The 16,001-nt window shown below is 41.5% G+C and overlaps 1 protein-coding gene across 4 annotated transcripts in view; it reads right to left on the reverse strand.

Moving 5' to 3' along the window:
- Window positions 1–16,001, reverse strand: part of GLRA2 (glycine receptor alpha 2) — a 137,952-nt gene that overhangs the window by 59,021 nt on the left and 62,930 nt on the right. The window lies entirely within an intron of this gene.

Consider the following 16,001-nt stretch of genomic DNA (forward strand, 5'->3'; position numbering starts at 1 on the left):
TTTTAGGCCCAGTGCTTTTTAATTTTTTTATAAATGATCTGGATGCTGGAATAGAATGTACATTAGCTAAGTTTGCCAATGATACTAAAGTAGGAGGAGCTGTGGGCTCCCTCAAGGGTAGGGAGGCCTTTACAGGGAGATCTGAATAGACTAGAGAGCGGAGCAGTCACCAGCTGATTGAGATTTAATGACAGCAAGTGTCAGATTCTCCACCTGGGACGGGGTAATCCTGGTTATGTATACAAACGGGAGGTCGATAGGATGGAGATCAGCCCTGTGGAAATAGACCTAGGGGTTTGGGTTGATGGCAAGTTGAATGCAAGTCAACAATGTGCCCTGGCAGCCAAAACGGCTAACCGTGTCCTGGAGTGCATCAAGCACAGCATAGCTAGCCAGTCAAGGGAGGTGATTGTCCCACTCTGCTGTGCACTGCTCTGGTGCAGTCCTACCTCAAGTACTGTGTGCAGTTTTGGGCACCTCAACGTAAGAAGAACATAAAACTATTATTAAAGTGTTTCCAGGGGAGGGAAATTAAAGTGGTGAAAGTCCTCCAGGGCAAGACTTATGAGGAGAAGCTGAGGTCTCTTGGCTTGTTCAGCTTGGAGAAAAGCAGGCTGACGGGTGACGTCATCATAGTCTACAGCTTCCTCAAGTGGGGCAGTGGAGGGGGCAGTGCTGATCTCCTCTCACTGGTTGCCAGTGATAGGACACAAGGAAATGGAATGAAGCTGCAAGCTGCATCAGAGGAAGTTCAGATTAGACATTAGGAAAAGATTCTTCATTGAGACAGTGGTCGGTCACTGGAAGGGGCTCCTCAGGGAAGTTTTTAGGGCACCAAGCCTGTCAGAGTTCAAGGCGTGTCTGGATGACACTCTTAGTCATATGATTTAGTTTGAGATAGTCCTGTGAGGAGCAGGGAGTTGAATTTGATGATCCTTATAGGTCCCTTCCAACTTGAGATATTCTATGATTCTATGATCATGTGAATTATTATGCAAAATTAAAAATGTTATTATTGAGAATTTTTTTATGCAGAAATGTCTGTCAAAAATCAACATTTAATGTGCAAGAGTAGTTTCCTAGCAGAAGTATGAAAGCTACAGAGCTTTCAAATAGTGATTGCAGTGATCCTGGGGAATGTCAAGTTCATTGAAAATTTCATTTGGGACTTTAATATATACATGATCTTGTTTTAACTTATCAAACCTGATAAGGAAAGACACAAAGGTAATAATTACGTAATACAGGATGGCTAAAAGCTGCTGATGCAAAATTATAATGCTTCAAGACATCCTTCCCACTTTAAATCTAGCCAGAAATATCAGGCTTCTCAAGACTTCTTGTGTGATCTAATCTAGGTGGTCCTGCTCAGGCACGGGGATTGGACTAGATGATCCTTTGAGGTCCCTTCCAATCCCTAACATTCTGTGATTCTGTGTGACCTACAGGGCACTAAATGCTCTACAACAGAAACAGCTCAGGCAGTCTCCTCAAACTTCCATGCTGCTGGGGCTTTTGGTAATGCATCTGCTTTTCTTGAGTTGTCTCTGGTCCTTCTTCACAGGTAGCAATGACAGAGGACAGAAAGCTTCTTTGGGGAAATTTTTTACTTTCTCTCCATGTATGGCCTCGCTTTCTCTGTCTGCAAACAGTGAGTGAACAGTTCCCGTCTTACAGGAAGCATAGTCTTCTCTACTTCCAATCTTTCCCTTTTTTTTCTTTTTGTTATGGAACACTTTTTTTTTTCAGTAATCCAGAACAAACACTTGGAAAGTAAAACTTGAAAGTAATTTTACAGTTTTGGGAATTCTATCCTAATCTTCTGTGCCATTTTAGCAAATCTTGTCTTCAAATTATGACTCATTGGCTACACAGATTTATGTATTAGGTTATTCAAAACAAGGACATCCAAGCCCTCATAAGCTATAATTAATTGGTTTTCATGGGTTTTGAGGCAGACTGTATTGAAATCAGAATGAAACCCAAGAGAAGAAAAAAGTGGTAGTCAGGATGGCATTATTTTTATCCCCTAACGTACATACAAATAATAGTCATGAGCATTTATACCATGTGAAATCTTTACTTTTATTGGGCAGTTCAACTGTGTCACAGAAGGAGAATGTCAGCAATTTGTTGACAGTATGATCATCTTTCTAAAAGTAGTCATCTGTCATGAATCTAGGGTAGAATATAAAAAAGTCTCAAAATAGGGCTATTTTCAAACCTTATTTCTGTTTTCCAGTGACCTTATGGTCACAGAAACTTCTACTGCTAGGTAGAAACTCTCTTTATTACTTTTTTACTGAGCTCCTGCACAGCAGAGATTTTTCCCTTAGCTCCTATAAGCCTGACACAAAATACATGTGTGAAAAGATGCCCTAACTGCAACTTTTAAGGATCTAATGTAGCTTGTTTACCTGATCTTACATTTTCTGGCAAAGAGATCACTGAAGTTCACTTTTGATGAATGTTACTGTCATTTCTAGGCTCATCTTCATTCATGTGTAATGGCAGAACCCGCTCTCTCCATTTCTACCCTTAGGTAATGGCACGATACCCATCATTTGTGGACAGTGACTGTTTCATACAAGACCACAGCTGACTACATGGAGAAATGCAACATAACATGCAGATCACTTCTTTGGTCCTGCTAAGAGAAGTGAAACAACATAATGATACACTGGCATCTGAGGAAGCCTGATGCTGCGGTAACCTGCCATATGAAGCATTCCTAGGAAGACCCCTTTTCTGCAGCAGATAAGAATCAACTAAAGTCTCCATCAACACAGTCTCCACATAAACATTCATTGAAACCTTGAGTCAGTGCCCAGCTGCACTGCAGGACTTCAGCTCCACAGTTCACATGCTCCAAAATTAAACATGTGGCTAAATTTGGACAAAGGAGGAATACTCAGCATCTAACAGGGCAGACTCCTAACTAAGCCAGCAAGGTGACTTCTGACAAGTGGAATTAACTGCAGTTTTCCCTGCATTATTATTTTACCTGTTTTCAATAAGTCACAGTCGCATATGTGTATGCAACTTCAAACCATTACATTTTACCTGTCTGCCAAAAAGAGATATGAAGAGCTTGGATCTCTTTTAATCTATATTTGGCCAGCAGCAGTACATGCTAAAGCCCCTAATCACATCTTGTGTTTCACCGGTACCACAGGTGAAAAGATGCTGTTTAACCTTTCCCAGTCCCCAGCTGGTTCCTTCCCATTCAAAGGATATGTACGCTGCATTTATGGATAATGACCTCCAGGGCTCTGTTTGTGCTCCAGTTTGTGCTCTCTGGGAATAATGAGCAGTCCGAAAGCATGGTCAGAGCAGGAGCACACCCTGCCTCTCTCACTTACATCAAAATCAAGCAGGAGGGCAAGCAGGATTCACTTCTGACAAGCAGCTACTGACAGTGAACACACAGTTCACCCTTTGTCGCTCAGAGCTGAGGACCTGGTACTTATAAGCCATGATCTTTTAAACTCTTCAGCCCCTGGAGGTGCATCAGGCAAAGGCAGTGCGTAAAACTGCTGCAAAATCCCCTTCTAGCCCAGGTCTGCATGGCGTAGCGAGTGCAAGCGCCTACAAAATGTCACAATTTCACACTAGTGAGTTTCAAGAACCTGCATTTTCCCTTGGGACTTGCAATTTTAAAATACTTGCAATATATTTGTGTTGTGTTTATCCTCTCCATTTTCATGTCAGGGAAACCTGTCAGCAATTTGCTATGGGGATAGGTAGAAGGAATGGAGGGAATGCGCTGCAAATACTACAAAATCACCTGCCGTCTTCATCAGCTTGGTGCACAGTAACACGTCAAGCCAAGTGCAGCTCAGTGGTGCTTACTCTCGTGACAAGAGAGAGCTTTAGTGTAAGCACCTAAAGATAGGTGTGTATAGAGATAGCAGAGGCTGTGCCACCTCAGCTTTCAGCTTTTCCCTTTTAGGCAATGTCAAACCAGTCAGGCAAACTGTAGAGCAATTTTGTCACTTGGGAATGGGCAAACCATCTTCTTTGTGCCACAGATCTGACTCAGAGTTTTTTTTTTTGAGGGACTGTTCATTGCAGCTGGCAATGTTTTAGAAACAGAGCCACAATGTTTAGTGAGATAGTGATGGAAGACTAAAAAATTCCTTCCCTGTGTCTTCGCAAAGAGCCATATGGAAAAGACAAGGGGCAACAACTAAAAGGTGCATCAAGAGAGGTTTCGTCTCAATATAAGAATGAATCTTTTTACAGTGAGAGCAATCATTGATTGGAACAACCCCCCAGGAATGTGATAGAGTCCCCATCACTGGAGGTTTTCAAGATGTGATTGGGCAGGGTGCTAAATAATCTCATCTAGTTTCCTTTCCCTTGAAAGACTTGATCAGATGATCTTTGGAGGTCCCATCCAACTTGACCTGTTCTATGATTCTAGATTTTAATTCCTAGAGTAGGTATCTTTGTTTATTCAATATCTTTGAGGATTTGATGTCTTGGAATTTTTGCCCTGCTGTTCAATTTCACTGAAATTACTTGGTTTCTTCAAGTTTCTTTACCGAGAAGTGACAGAAAGATATGCATGGACCAGCAGAGGGACGTGCACAGCAATATAGGTTCTTTTCCTTAGAAATTGGGCTAAAAATTGAAAAAAAAAAAAATATGGAAAAACTTGTTACAGATGTTCTTGCTCCAGAAACCGACTTTAAAATTTCAGTACAGGGAACTTCTTTGCATTCATTCACATTCAAATACGTTGCATATTTTCACATAGTTAATAGCGTGTTGATGAGGCTGGCCTCAAATGAATGTGTCAGTCTGAAACCTTATAACATGAACAAGAGAAATGAGAGAAAGATTTTGTACATGTTTTCTTGATTAGACATCAGTTTTCCTTTGAATGTGGAAGCCAAAAATCAAATTAGCTAACACAATGCTCTGCATGACTGACTTTTCTGAGAAACTTAACATCCAGTATCATGTCAGCTAATTATGGTTAAATAGCTGACAGAGAGATGGGTCTTGCCAGTTAATGTTGAATGTTGCTGGCTAGTCAGTTGTGTCAGGTTACTCACATTATTAAATTGTGATAAACCAGGTCCCATTTTCAGGAAGTATGTGCAACAAATATGGGTGCCACCAAACGATGGAGCTGGCAGTCTATCTGCCAAGGCAGAGTTAATAGGAGAGAACCGCAAACTTGTTTGTTACTGTAATCTTTATTTGAAATGGGTAAAAGATGCCATACATAACTGTGTGATCAATTTTGGTCTTCTGGAATTTGACTAACTTTTTGTGATCCCTGCACATACACCCTTCCAGGGTCTGGCTATCTGCAAGATACATATAAGTTGTGGCAGAGAAAGGCAGTGAGTAAACGTGATATCCAGCAGAATTACATCACATTATCATGTGCTGTTTTTTGCGTTGTTTTGATTTAAATTTAGTATCCAAGCAGGGCAAGAATGTCATGGTTTAAACAAAGATTTTATCTAGACATTTTTCAGAGAACAAAAAGCAATTAATCAGACAGGCAAAAAGTAAGTAAGCTGTTCTTCTTACCCTTCTCAAGGTATGAGTAACTAGTATTGGCCTGCTACTCTTATTTTTGTGTAGAGATTATGGAGTTGACATACTCACTCTCTTCCCACAACTCACCCACATTGAATACATGGGTCGTGCAAAAATACTTACACAAAATGCAATAAACATCTCACAAAGCCATTTGCAAATTACGTGCCAATGACACCATCATTGATCTTTTATTTCGGCATGTGTTCATGTAAAAACCTAAAGGAACAGAAGGCCTGCTGTGAATCTTAATGTGATTACCCTTTTGTTAAAGGAATTGAAAAAATGCTTTTGTTTTGCCCGTGAACCTTAGTATTTCAAAGATAATTTAACATGAGTATTATAAATTCATAAAACTCTTTCAGAACTATACTCCATGCGCACTTTTTTTTAATTGTCCTCATAATAACTTGAAGCATTCTTCTTGGGAAGAATCCTTCCAAAATCTGAGTGATGTAAAGATAGAAACAGAGCAAATTTAAACCAGGAATCGTCTCTACACTTTACTCAAGAAAATGAACTGGCTGATATCGCCAAGGTTCGAGTTTGTCCTGCTCGAGTTTGTCCTTCTCCATGGAAGAAAAAACTAGCCTAAAAGGGAAAAGCTGAAAGCTGAGGTGGCACAGCCTCTGCTATCTCTATACACACCTATCTTTAGGTGCTTACACTAAAGTTCTCTCTTGTCATGACAGCACCACTGAGCTGCACTTGGCTTGACGTGTTAACTGTGCACCAAGCTGATGAAGACGGCAGGTGATTTTGTAGTATTTGCAGTGCATTCCCTCCATTCCTTCTACCTATCCCCATAGCAAATTGCTGACAGGTTTCCCTGACATGAAAATGGAGAGGATAAACACAACACAAATATATTGCAAGTATTTTAAAATTGCAAGTCCCAAGGGAAAATGCAGGTTCTTGAAACTCACTGGTGTGAAATTGTGACATTTTGTAGGCACTTGCACTCGCTACGCCATGCAGACCTGGGCTAGAAGGGGATTTTGCAGCAGTTTTACGCACTGCCTTTGCCTGCTGCACCTCCAGGGGCTGAAGTTATCTCCCATCCCTTCTATCTCCATAGTTACTTTCTTGCTATGGGAGTTCATGTGTTAGAGGCTGCAATGTGAAAACACAGTAAGAGCAAATAAGGAAGGCCCATGTTTGAAGTCTGTGCTGTGACTGTCCTGGGGAAACCTTCTTATCCGTATTTTGAAGCTTGGAAAATTGAAGAGTACAGAGTTTGGTTACTTGAACAGAACTACCTGGCCTGCTACACACAAAAAGCCTCAGTTATGAGGACGGCTTTTTGGCAGAGCAGCTGCAGCAGATTTCATATGTCAGGCGCAGTGAGTCCATCGTCGTGAGGCACCCTCTCTCAGCTGTGTGCCGCATACATATGAGGTCTGACATTGGCTCTAGTGACTATTGATGCCCTCGTAATCTCGTTGCTTCTGGACCTGATCCATGCCCTACAACATTGGAGAAGCTGGGAGTAGACTCTGAATCTGAAAACACTTGGTCCAAGGAATTCTGGTATTCCTCATCCCTGGAAGTTATCTGTACCTACTCTGTTTCCAGGGTACCTCACACTGAAGAAATGTCCTTAATTCATGGCAGGATCTGAACAACGTATTACCCTAAGCCCTGAAAAACAACCAGCAAAAAAAGAAATTAATTGTGATAGGGATACACTGTATGTACTTCTCAGTGTCCAGCTTACAGAGTACTAGGTTCAGAGCCATTCCTTAGTAAGCATGTGTTCCCTGCTACCTGCCCTGTGCCAGAGCACCTCTGCTGAGCCTTTCTTCTCTCTCAATCAACAAATTAATGTTCACAGTGGAGAGAAAATTGATTCAGTCTGGGACCCATCTTGCCTTCCCTGTCTGATCCCTGCACAACTGACTATCTCTGATGCCTTTTTCTCTGCTCTCCACAGCCAGGCCCCTTACTCAGTCTCTCCAGCCCATTTGCCCAATCCCTGCTATGCACAGGCTCTGTTCAGGACCTGAAGAGTCCAGCACAAAAGCTCCTGGCTTTCCAAGGAGCCATGCAGAGTGAGCAGGGATTCCTCCAAATGGCATTTACGTGCTGTCTCCTTCCAGCCCCTGCAGCTGAGAGTACGTTTGCCATTCTCATTTGGATTCTGCTTCTATAATAACCTGCAGCAGATGTTTGATGTTTCACTCAGTACTAACTAGAGATGCATATTGTTTTAATTTCCATTACCGAATCCCTGACACTTTCAAAGTCTTTTTCTTGTGTATTTTAATACTCAGCTGATAATCAGCACAATTAGAATCTCCATCTCACAGAGACTGTTCAAAATGTGTGCTGAAACATGGATTTTCTCTTTCTGAGAAAAAGTGATTAGACTGACCATGCAGCCTACTGAAGGGTTGCCTTGGCCACACAGTTTTTTAATACAAAACCTGCAGAAGATAATGATGGCAGACCTTTGGTCAGAGCCTCTCCAGGATATTATCCCAGAACGAACTGGCAGGAATCCAGTCAATGCTGAGGAAGGACACAGCCATACGACTGAGTTTCCTAGCACTTTTTTTAGCATCTGAGACTTGAAATCTACTGCAATTCAGCGGAACACAAATAAGTAACAGCAGACAAGTTGCTGCAGCCATTGTGGACTACAGACTCAGAAGAAACGGGGTTTGAGGAGATGAGTTATCTCTTATCAGAGCAGATGATGTTTCCTGAGAAGAGCAGATTGGTTTGGGAACAAGAGACCCTTTATGAACGCAATGCTGACAGGAAGCATCACAAGCCATTGAACCAGCAGAGGTACAATAAAAGAGCCTGTTTAGCCCTTCCTTTCCCTGAGGTGATTCTCTGCTCTCACCCCCATCATCCTGTAGGTCTGACCTAGAAGGGCTCAGGTTCTTGTCTCAGAGACTGTCTCATCAGCTCAACTCTCAGATGATCCATGCTCATGAAGGTGAAGGCAGCGAGGAGATCCCAAGGATGTGCAAAAAGCAGATGGAAAGCTGTACTGAGGTACCGGAGCCTGCGTCTTTCCCCAGTCTTGGTTTCTTGCAGTGCTGGTCAACCCCTCTGACGACAACAGAGCCAATGATTCTACATCCTCCCTACTCCAGCTTTGGCGAGAGGCTGCTGTAAAAGGATGGCCACGAGGTGGCAAGATGCAGGGGCAAGTGTGGTCCAGAGAAGCTTTGAAGGTGAAACTGCAAGTTGTCAAGAAGGAAGCTGGAAAGGCAGCTTCAATGAGGCAAAGAAGACCTCTAGATGGAGTTGCATCTTTTTTCTGACTACTGTTCTTCTCCTGATTCATATTTCAGCTGGAGCAAGGATGGGGAGAGGGGGAAAAGTTATGTGGCTGGACAGTGGATGGCATGGCAAAGACAAGTCAAGGAAGGTTTCAAAAGGTTCTTTAAGACTGGTTACTGTGTATATCAGGATAAGCTGCCCTTTACTTTCAAGTGGAAATTTATAATCAGGTCCAAAGGAGAATGGTTCTCTCTACCTCTTCTTTTCTGCCCTCATATTGGAAATTTGTGTTTTGTCCTCCTTCAAAGTGCTTAGCTTGATAGTCTACAGCACATGGATTTTAGGCAAAAATAAGTTTATCCTGATCAGACATGCATAAAACTAATTTTCCTCCATTTAATGATAATAATAATGAAAAGCAAATATTTAATGTATCCCAAAACATTAACAGCTACTTCCTTGATACACTGAGACGGGTTAAATTTTGTTAGTTTTATCTTTTTCTTATAAAAGCACTCGTTCTGCCCCTCCCCCCCCGCCCAATATTTGCTTGAATTTCTATCCCAAGGAAATAATACATTTTCAGAAAATAATTTCCTCACCAAGAGCTATGTTTATGCCCTGAATAAGGAAGTGGTCATAAAATGCTCCAGAGAAAGTCCCTTGCAATAGAAGGGGTTAAAAAAATCTCAATTATACGAGTTTCCTCCAACACAGTTCCAGCACAGTAGCTAGCATGGCTCAGGGCTCCCCTAGCCATTTGGAAGGCTGTCACTCCCACTGCCCACCCGACTAGGCACTTTCCCTGGACTCACACACACGATCTTCTGCAAAATGGAAGTTAGCTCAGTTGTAGGAAGCAAAATATGAACTTCAGGGTAAAGATTTATCTTGGCTCTAAACATGTAAGAAAAGTCATGTAGTATTGCAAAAGCATTCTTTGTAGTCAGGAAGGAACACCCAGGTGTCCTTACAGGGTTTTTCTATAGTTAAGTCATGAACATAGAGGCAAATCAGTAGCATAAATTCAGTTGGAGTTATTTCTTTGAAAGGGTGCAAAAGGCAACTCACTTGTACTTTTCAGTTTTTATTAAGACTTGTGCACTTAGAAAAAATTCATGTATGCTATTGTCCTTATGGTTCTGAGGAGGCACAAATCTGTCTGACAAACAGAAATAGGTGAATGATGCTGCCCATAATGCTTATGTAAAATCCTGCCTCTCTCAGGGTGTTTTCTTCCTCAGTCCTTGAGATTTGCTTCTGTCAGTCTCAGACATGGGAACTCAGCAGTTAACGTGGCTTATTTTCATACTTTATAAAAGTCACAATGAAAAACGGTAGGACATCTGCCCTGGGGACAGGGAGAGGGACTGGCATGTAGCACAATAGTTGTTATTTTTCTCTAAAAGGTAAAGTCACCAATTATTCTTGTACCTTCACACAGGGCCTCATTTTCTCAGTAAGTTTTAATTACTATAATCTAAACCTCAGTTTCTTTTGTCATCCTAGCTACCTGCAGTAGATCAGTTGCCTTCTAAAGTATTTCATATGAGTGGGCAGGACTGACTCCTTATACAGGCTAAAAATATTTGCTGTCTTAATGCCATGGTAAGTTCTGTCCATAAGAGGATTAATTAAACCATGGCTGTGAATATAGAGATATCATGGTCACCAACCACAGGGCACATATGCACATACACACAGTGAAATGAATTAATGCCTCCAGAGAACTGTGTCACTTGTCTACCAGCGAACTTCTCCATCCAGGCCGTTTGACTAGTGTTGAAGTGAATACAAGGGACTTCCTCCCACTTTTGGGTTCTTTTAAGCAGGATTGAATCCTAGCAAACAGAAGGCAACAGGGAGTGCTCTAGATCTCCTGCCTCTACACAGACACAGATGATGCCAAGAGATGTCTGTCAATGACTCCCCAGACTTAGCCTACAGGAGACTGAATCTCACATGGCAGGATTAACTCACACTTCACCAAGGAATACAGCAGATGACTTTACAAACCAGTTGCTGCAGAACTGAGAACATCATCAGCTGTTCACTGGAGGACAGAGTGTCTTTGTAACCTTATGATGTCGCAGCTTATGAATAGCAACAATACCTTTTTTTTTTTTTTAAGATTATCGTGCAACAGCAGGCTGGCCAGAGCAGAGGAGAGAGCAGAGTTGACTCATCTACTCTATGTCAGCTTGTGACTGTGTTATTTCACTTCAATGGATTTGAAGTTCACAAGTAACCTTCCATGATGAAGAACCTAATATGGGTCTAAGGTACATCCAGTGCTAATCTGCCATTTTTCTGGTGAAGTTCAGGGCTCCTCACAGAGGGGAAAGTTAAGGCCATCAGGTCCTAAGCCATTGATAATTGTCTCAGCAATTTGAGATTTCCTTCCCTTAAAAGGATAAAATGACAAGAATACTGGGTCACAAACAGATTGTAGGACAAAACATTAAGGGATAAGTTGATCTTGCACTGGCTTCTCTGAAATTGTGCTACAGTGAACTTGGTGTCACATCTCTATTGAACTTCTCACTTTCCTACAGAAGGAAGCATGGGCAGGGGGAGCAGGCTGTTAGTGCTGGAAGTTTCCAGGATTTGTTACTATAGGAGTAGGTGCTGTTCATTTGTTGGCTGATACTTAGATCTTTAGGTGGACCCAGAGGGTTCAGCTTCCAATTCCTAGGTGCCCTGAGGCTGAGGGGTATCCTGTCCAGCCTTCCTATGTCCTTCCATTTCCTAAGCAAAGCCAGTCATGCAAGGAGATCTTCAGAAATCAAGTTGAAGTAAGTCTAAGCTATTCAGGAATGAGGTGCAGAGAAAACCAAAAAGGCTGAGACACCTAACTATCTACGCTTGCTATGGACACAACTGCCCTGCCTTGGATTTGGAGACTGAAATCTACTACTTCTGTCAGCACATCATCACAGACAGAACCTGCCAACTGCCAGCAGTTGAGTAGTCTCCAAGCTCGCCCACAGTCAGCAGTGCTGTTGCTGCTGCTACCGGTGGGCTCTGCTGTTGTCCAGACTGACAGCCAAGTAGGATACTGTACTTTTTAATATTACTGACCAGGGGCAGACGAAAGTTGAGCACCATGGGTGGACAGCAAGTATTCTGTAGACACGAAGCTGTGTTCGATATGAGTCAGAGAAAAATAGGCACCAGCTGAATGCCTTACCTCCCAGCTACTGCTGACTCTAGGAGATAGGAACCGTTCCAGGAGATCAAGGGAAGGAGAAAGGGAGGAGAGGGAAAGAGAGAGGTTTTTCTCTAATACATGAATAACAATATACTTTTAATTAAAACACATTTCAAGAAGAAGCTTCCTGGTTTTTGCTCTAGGCAGAGCAAGAAGCTAATTCCAAATCTCTTGTGTCCCTGAAGTGTTGCTGGCACTAAGACATGACCATGTCTTACACCCCTCAGGAAATGCCTACAGCATGTACTGGACTGGCCAGACATACTGGCTCCAAGAGCTACCTTCCAAGCCTTTGGCATGACCTAAGGATCCTCAGTTCTCATCAGGTCAGGGGTAAGACTGGTGCTGAAACAGCATAGAGAGCTTAGACAGTTAAAGGATAAAGCTGCCAATAATGACGGAGGGTGGGGGGTGGGGGAGCTAAGTAGCATAAACCATTTGCACTTGGTTCTCAGATATCACTGTGAAGTTTAGAATATGTCTACATGATATGACGATGTCTTTTCAGAAGAGTAAGTCAACCCTTAGCTGATTTATCAATACACTTTTCTTATGTGTTTTTGCTCACTGTCTTCACAAAAGATTGTATTCTCAAGCAATTTTTATAGGAAGTTGATGGTGAAAGCTTTCTCCTATAATTTAGAGGTTGCTATGTCTAAATTGCAAGGTATGCGTCTCTACAGCACTGCCTGTACTATCCCAGTATCTGTATAGCACAGCCCCTTCCCATTCAAAGGGCAGCATGAGTTCAGGCACCTGACATAATGCATCAGTCCTTGCCTCATGGGACACTGAGATTTTTTTGGGACCTATAAGCAAATTATTTGCTATGATATCACCACAAGAACTGACGAGAAAGGTAGAGGGATATCGAAGAATTTCGAAATCTAATTTTTCCTGACAGCTTAAATGATACAATCTAGTCAGCCATAGGAAGAGTTAGCATGAGAAGCATTTGGACAGATTTCTTGAAAGAAGATTCTCTGGCTAGAAAAGGAAATGTGCGAGAAGCTGTAAGGTATGTTTTCCTTCTGTAATTTGTCCAACCTCCATGGCAGGGGGGATTGGAGCTAGATGATCTTTCAGGTCCCTTCCAACACAAACCATTCTATGATTCTATATACTGACTGGGCATAATCTACCTGATTTGCTCACATAACTTGCCCTGTCATAGTCCACAGAGTTCACATATACCCTAGAGGGCCATAAAGCAAGTCTGGCTTAAGAACAGCACTTGGGAGTTTAATACTGTTTGCCACTGGGTCTTATTGTGCTACCCTTTACAGTGTCCAAGACAGCCCATTTAAAGCTAGTGCAGCTGAACTTACCCTCAGCAACATTGCTGGCACACTGGAGACAGCAAAGCAAATGGATTTTCTGTTACTTAATTTAGATTGGGAATTTATTTTCAGTTAATCAAAGAAGAACTTGAGAAAAGAGAAGTTAAATTCTTGTAAAGCAATTGAGCCACCTGGATTTCAGCTCTGAATCACATCTTATGACAAATAAAAAGGGAAGGAAACTCTGAAACATGTCTTTACCGTTTTTATCAGTGCCTATGCTGTCGCGCTCTGTATAAGTGGTGTACATGTTTATAGACTGCAGCTACCTGGATGAATCTATCAGACCACACAGAGCTTTATCGTATAAGACGGCAGGACAATGTCACAGCGTTTCAGCTCAGAGTGTGAAAAAAGAGAGTGCAAGGAGAGGCCGGTAATCTCAGCAAAAACCAGGAGTAAAACCGTATCCAGGACCATTACACAAAGAATACAATTTTTGGTTTTATAAAGTAGGTGAATTCTATCTTGCCTGTTCACATAAAAAAGGCAATACCCAAGTGTTAGTCGTAAAAATGCTGTATAAAGAGGTAAAATCATCCTTCTGTTCCCATTCACAGCTGACACATTTGTAGACCAAGTTAACCTCTTCTGCACAGCTTCTGTCAGTAGTTCTTGAGTAATTTCTTATCCACTATAGTTTGTAAAACTGGAATTTACTGCTTTCCAGAACATATTTCCTGAAATGTGAGCCATGCATGTGCAACAGTCTGAAAATAACAACTCTGTCTTGGAAATACTTGGAGTTTGATTTTTTGTTGTTTTGGTTTGGTTTTTGTTCTACTATTTTTTAAAAATGAATGGTGATCTGTCCATATTTTTCATAAGACACTGTGGAGGGACAAGCTCATAAACTAAAGTAGCCAGTAAAACAGTAGTTAGGACACTAGTAGCAGACATATATGATGACAAGGGGGCCGTTTCATCTAACTGCAGCATCTTTACAACTCTACATCTGACCTGTTATTTCTACAATAAGGGGAGAGAAACAGACATCTCTGGGTGTAATTCAGCTCCTCTATTTCAGTCATTTATATCTAGTCACTGGAGTTAAGGTTTAGTTTACCCTTCTTAGATTTAAAATCAGACTTGGTTTTAATCAGGCTCAGAGATTTCATTTCCCAGTTTTGCGCTTCAATCTGCTGGTTACTCTGGGATCATAAAACATTGTCCTGACCTCAGGAAACTTTCCTGAATTTGACAAACAAATATTTTCAAATTAAAAAATAAGATTGTGCTAAAAAATTCCCCGATATGGTCAAAACTCCTATTGGGCACTTGGCTACACAGATATGAATTCAGAGCATCACTTGGAGGGTAGAGTACTTGACGTCAGCACCTTCCTTGCTGCTTCTCTGAGAGCCAGAAATGCCAGGTAATCTCAGTGATGCTTAACTGAGACAAACATGAACACGTTGGAAGGAGCAGATCTCAAGAAGTACAAGCTCTAGTGTACTTTCACGTATTCATGTGTCTCACCCAGAGAGCACTAATGAAAGTGCCTCCCATACCTCGCCTCTGACACATATTTCTCAAGCCTGCATGAAAACGCAGCATGGAAACCCTGTGAAGAGAGGCCCTCTCCAAAGCAATCACACTTCTGTACCTGGTCACAGCTGGGAGCCCTGTAAAAACAACCTTTCTCACAGTATCCCGGCAACTCCAGATAGAGTGTGCTTATGTGGGAAGGATGAGAGGTAGGAGGGGGGTGGATGTGTAGTTGTTTGAAAACACTTGTGAAAATATGTTCACTTCAAGTTCATTTCTACAAGTGACATGAACAGTACAAGGACAAATTGCTCTGTATGTTTTTTCCAGTGTAACTTTGGTTTTGTATGAAATCACCAATTTGCAGATTTTCGGCCAAGTTCATTGCGTCAGAAATGACAGGAAGGCAAAAAAGAGGCAAGATAATTACTTTCCTCTAATTCTGTTCTAACACTCAAATCCTAGTTACATTGCTGTTATTTACTGTTATATCTGCCTGTTATTTCCAGGCATTAGTAGCAATGGTGAAATAGTTAAAGGCTTTCTGTGATGTAGCAGTAAGCAGCAGTGTTGAACGTGTACAATATCCTTGATAAAATTCTCGGAGGAGAGGAATGTTCTGTGCAGTTGGCAAAGTATGTGTTTATTTGTTAGATAAAATGGAATTTTACTTCTGGTTTAATCTCATCACAGAATTCTTGCACTTTAATTCATTTTTGAGACTGTAAATTACAAAATATTCTGCTTTTGTCACCAAATTCACATATGAACAAAGACATCTGGAAATTTAAATAATTGCATGTGAAAAGTAAGATGCAATATACAGATCACTGCTAGTTTTAGATCTAAACTGTTGCACTGAAGGTTGTCTAGTAGAATAACAGAAGAGCAAACATTTCCACAAGATATGTTGGGAACTTGTGATTTCACAGAAGTGTTTTCCTTAATCAGCAAAACTTCCTGCTGTTTTAGGATCCTAGATTGTAGAAATGATCAAGAGACAACATAGGGAGATGATAAATCACATAATGTACTCAGCACTGGTGAGGTCACACTTCAAATACTGTGTTCAGTTTTGGGCCTCTCACTACAAGAAAGACATTGAGGTGCTGGACTGTGTCCAAAGAAGGATCACAAAGCTGGTGAAGGGTCTAGAGAACAAGTCT

The sequence above is a fragment of the Tauraco erythrolophus genome, chromosome 1 (genome assembly GCF_009769465.1).
Source record: "Tauraco erythrolophus isolate bTauEry1 chromosome 1, bTauEry1.pri, whole genome shotgun sequence".
NCBI classification, from domain to species: domain Eukaryota; kingdom Metazoa; phylum Chordata; class Aves; order Musophagiformes; family Musophagidae; genus Tauraco; species Tauraco erythrolophus.